Source organism: Rhinopithecus bieti, unplaced genomic scaffold (genome assembly GCF_001698545.2).
Source record: "Rhinopithecus bieti isolate Rb0 unplaced genomic scaffold, ASM169854v2 scaffold_20889, whole genome shotgun sequence".
In the NCBI taxonomy this organism is placed as follows: domain Eukaryota; kingdom Metazoa; phylum Chordata; class Mammalia; order Primates; family Cercopithecidae; genus Rhinopithecus; species Rhinopithecus bieti.
In genome coordinates this window covers 19,263-24,539 of record NW_016809873.1, presented here as the reverse complement: position 1 = coordinate 24,539, position 5,277 = coordinate 19,263, and the positions used below count along the sequence as shown (strand labels likewise).

General features: G+C 43.0%; 1 pseudogene; it reads right to left on the bottom strand.

The window, feature by feature from the left end:
* Positions 1-2,032: 2,032 nt before the first annotated feature.
* Positions 2,033-3,367, bottom strand: LOC108541271 (E3 ubiquitin-protein ligase makorin-1 pseudogene; annotated as a pseudogene).
* Between the last annotated feature and the right edge of the window lie 1,910 nt (positions 3,368-5,277).

The window sequence follows — 5,277 nt, the reverse complement described above, 5'->3', positions numbered from 1 at the left end:
ACTGAAAGTATTAGAGAGATCATCAAGACAGAAAACTAACAAATTCTGGACTTAAATTTGACACTTGACCAGTTGGGCCTAATATACATTTACAGAATATTCCACCCAACAACCAGACCTCATTTCCACATGTAACATACTCTAAGATTGACCACATATGCGTCAAAAGGCAAGTCACAGCAAATTTTAAAAAATCAAAATCATAGCAAGCATGTTCTCAGATCACAGTGGAATAAAAATAGAAATCAATACTGACGGGAACTCTCAAAACCATACAGATACATGAAAACTAAATAACTTGCTCCTGAATGAATGTAGGAGAAACAACAAAATCAAGGCAGAAATAAAAAATAACTTTGAAACAAATGAAAATAGAGACACAACACACCAAAACCCCAAGGATGTGGCAAAAGTATAGTGCTTACTGTCTACATCAAGAAGATAGAAATATCTCAAATTAACAATCTAATGTAACACCTAAAGGGACTACAAACTCGGAAAAGCACTAAACTCAAAGCTAGCAGAAGAAAAGAAATAACTAAAATCAGAGCAGAACTAAATAAAATGGGGAGCAAAATAAATAAATACAATCAACAAAATAAAAACGGTTTTCTTTGAAAGGATAGAAAAGATTAATAGGCTGCTAGCTAGACTTCTTTTAATTGTTTCATTTGGGAGAAGCACTTACAAAAGGGCAGCTCCAAAATACAAAGACCTCTGCAACAATTATTTGTTTTTCATAAAGTGAAAGAACGGGGGGATCCAAGGAATCAAAGCAGTAGATGGACAAACCAGGAGCATCCCGAATCATTTTCAGGAAACAGAGCGACAAAACACAAAAGTAAAATTTCCAATCAACAAATTATTCCAACAACTTAACTTTAGCTGGTCTTATGGATTCCTGAGCCCTCCCCTTCAGTGGAAAAGTATGACTTATTATTGGAAACCCATTACCCAATACAATAAACACCTTAGAACAGAGTTTTGAATCATATCTGTCTACCTGAAAGCTCAGGGATGGAATGAGGCAAATACCCACAAAAGCAAACACAAAAACCCGACAACAAAATGCCCCAAATAAGGACGAAGGTTTTTCAGAAAGTGCCTGTACTGGAAAGGCTAGATTGTAAAACATTAAATACAACTGTGTATCCAAGACCCAGTTTTTGTTAATATATAGGATAAACAGGTAGTTTTAACCTCTATGGCTAACCCCATTTATCTATATATAGACAGAGATAGCACTGCTTTATTGACAACTACCAATATACTGCTTTGTCCTTGAAGATCTGTCTGCCACACAAGGCTTAAACCACTAAACCAAGTTTTTCTGCTAAGGCTAAGAATACTGTATCTATGCAGGGATGAGAAGCTTATCACACACCCACACTCACACACACCATGTCAGCCCTTGGGAGTCAACTTCCAACTTTCCATTGATATTATGCCTCTATATCTTTTATATGTATCCTTTCTCAATTTTCCTATCATGCAAAACAGTAGAAATCTCAACACATTCACACCTGATTCTGGTTACCCAGTAGTATTACTTGTGTGCAATTAAACAAGAGACCAAAACCACAGAACAAGTGCACATGGTAGGGATTACAGGGTAGGGAACGGATATAAAAACATAGAAGTGCAGATTTTACCAGAAACCTCAAGAATCTATGTCCCATGTCTGGAGCAAAAGGCTATTGGCCAGCTTAGGTCCCTTCACCCATCCCTCCTATTCTTGGACCACAAAGCAAGGCCACTACTTTTACTTTTGAACCTGGGGTCCTCAAAATGAGTGTGTGAAAAGTCTATAAACACAATCTGGTTGAAAAACAGATGATGCAACACATCTACACTAACTGTCTGACAGTTAAATTCTTGTTACAAAAAACTAACTTTAAGACTTATTTTGTAACATTTTTCAACAGGGAAAACAACACGCTCCTCAGGGAAAGGTGAGGGGTTGAGAAGACAGACAGGCCCTGGGTAAAAACTCTTATGACAGCACCTGGAGTTGACAGGCTTACCTGGGAGAGAACACAGGCACTGCCACACCACCACAGAGGACAGCTGCTGTCTGGGGTTAGCAGACCAGTTCACATGCCACACATGGTTGCTATAGATCCAAGTCATAAGAAATCTTCCAGCTCATCATGAAACAACTCCCACCAATCTTCAGTCTGTCAGTTCGTCGTCCCCACCTGAAGCCAAAAGCATAAGCAACATCTCACCCAGCTCAAAGATGACAACCTCTTCTTCATAGTCAAAGGGGTTGCTGTTCTCTCTTTCCTCAATTAGTTCCCAGAAGTGGTTCCTTTGTTGGGCCCCATATCTGCTTAATGTTTCCACTTTCTGTCTCTGTGGCTCCTCTCTCCTCTTTACGCAGGCCTGTAAAAACAGTTCCCTCCAAATGGGCAGCTACCACATCCTTCATCAAAATACCTGCAGGCTTTGTTGCTCATTGTCTCTTTGTATTTCTGAAGAGTTTCTGCTTCTCTTCTTTCTCCTCCACCCAGTACTCACTTGGAATGACAAAGTTAGATGTGATCTGGCATTCTGGGCAGGACTTTATGATCTTGCTCTCAAATTGCTTAGCCCTCCTCCATGTGCAAATGCACTTGAGACAGTAGGTGTGGTTGCAGATGGAGAGGACCGCAAAGCAGCAGTCGCTGGGGTTGGCTTTCTCATAGACCACCTCCATGCAGATCCCGCACACCATGTCTTCGCTGTGCTGCACAGCAAATGAGAGCTCTATGTCTTTCTCATGTGCCTCAATGCACGTTTTACATGCTGTGATCTCTGGGTAGCATCCATTGGATGCAGGACCTGTGACATGTCGCATGAATCTCCGTGGAGATACACACAGTTATCCCCATATCAGCACTCTCCCACCACAGCATGGGGGCACAGCTGCTTCTTTGTTTCCAAGGCAATTTGCTTTTCCTCTGATTCTTCCTTGGTCACTCATTGGGCCCTGCAGGGGTGCTTCAGTGCAGGAAGGCCCCGTAAGACCACAGTAGGGTTGCCCAGGAACAAACTCAATAGCATTCACCCAGTCCTCTGAACCTGCTCCTACAGTTGCAAAGTTTGAATTTCTTCACTCATCTTCGCTTGTATTCATTTCACCTATGGATGAGAGACTTGAGGAAGCAGCAAGGGATGACTTTGTAGTTCGCTCTGTAGCAGTTGCTTCTTCCTGTTTCAATGGCTTGCTATGTTCATATCTGCAGCGGTCACCATAAACACACTACCCTTGCTGAAAATATTTGCACACTACACCATACGGACTGTTAGAGAGGTCATGCGAGTATCCACAGTTACCTCCGTCCTTACAAACCCCATGCATAAAATACCTGCAGGTGACCTGTTTAGTCCAGCTGTGCCACCGCTGCCATGGCTGCCGTGCCACCGCTGCCATGGCTGCCCAGCCATCGCTGCCGTGGCTGCCGTCGCGGCCACCGCCCCCACAGTCCGCCCCAGGGGATGAGGCGGTGACTGCGGGGACCCGGGTCAGGGAGGCCGCTGCTGCTGCCGCTCCTGCTCCTAATGCTGTGGCTGTTGTTCAGGGAGCAGCAGCCTCGCCATTGCTGTTTATCCCACACAGCAAAGCCCCGGAACTTCCGGGATTACATAGTTCCTGTCTGGCTGCTGGGAGAAGACCACGAGGCCAGGCGAGGAGAGGAGAAGGAGTCTGAGGCACTCGCTCGGTCCCCACCAGCTCTGCCCTAGCTAGAATTTTGTTTTTTGTTTGTTTGTTTGTTTGTTTGTTTGTTTTTGGTGCGGAGTCTCGCACTGTCGCCCAGTCTGGAGTACAGTGGCGCGATCTCAGCTCACTGCAACCTCCTCCTACAGGGTTCAAGCAATTCTCCCTGCCTCAGCCTCCCGAGTAGCTGGGATTACAGGCGGCTGCCACCACACCCAGCTAATTTTTGTATTTTTTAGGAGACACGGGTTTCGCCATGTTGGCCAGGCTGGTCTTGAACTCCTGACCTCAGGTGATCCACCCGCCTCTGCCTCCCAAAGTGCTGGGATTAAGGTGTGAACCACCATGCCTGGCCCCACCTAGTTAGATTTTCAAAAAAGAGAGAGAAGGTCTGGCACGGTGGCTCACACCTGTAATCCCAACACTTTGGGAGGCCGAGGCTGGTGAATCACTTGAGGTCAGGAGTTCGAGACCAGCCTGACCAACATGGCAAAACCCTGTCTCTACTAAAAACACAAAAATTAGCTGGGTGTGGTGGCATGGGCCTGTAATCCTAGCTACTCCGGAGGGTGAGGCAGGAGACTGGCTTGAACCCAGGAGGCGGAGGTTGCAGTGAGCCAAGATTGCACCACTGCAATCCAGCCTGGGCAACAGAGTGAGACTCTGTCTCAAATATAAAATAAAATAAGAGAGAAGATGCAAGTAAGCATAATCAGAAATGACAAAGGTGACATTACAACTAATCCTGCAGAAGTACAGAAAAGCCTCAGAGACTACTGTGAACATTTCTATGCACACAAACTAGAAAATCTAAGGGAAATGCCAAAATTCCTAGAAAGACAAAACCTCTCACGATTGAAGCAGGAGGAAATAAAATTCCTGAACAGACCAACAGTTACTTATAAAATTGAATCAGTAATAAAAAACCTACCATAAAAAAAAAAAAAAAAATCTCTAGACCAGATGCTTTCACAGCTGAATTCTACCACATACAAAGAAGAGCTGGTATTAATCCTACCGAAACTGTTTTAAAAATTTGAGGAGGGATTCCTTCCTAACTCATTCTGTGAAACCAATATCATTCTGATACCAAAATCTGACAAAGACACACACGAAAAGAAAATGATAGAACAATATCCCTGATGAAAAATCAAGAAGAAAGGGAAGCAGAAAGAAAGAAAAGGCATTCAAATAGGAAGAGATGAAGACAAATAATCTCTCTTCACTGATGATACGTACTTATACCTAGAAAACCTTAAATATTCCTCTAAGCCTCCTAGACTTGACAAATAACTTAATTAGGTTTCAGGATACAAAATAAACATACAAATGTTAATACCATTTCTAGACAACAATAACATTCAAGCTGAGAACCAAATCAAAACTGCAAAAATCCTCAGAAAATACTTGCAAACTGAATTGAGCAGCACATCAAAGAGATAACCTGCCATAATCAAGTAGGATTTATTCCTGAGATGAAAAGATGGTGCAACATGTGTAGATCAGTAAATATGTTCACCACAAAGAGAATTCAAAACAAAAACTAAATTATCTCAATAGATATAGAAGAAGCATTC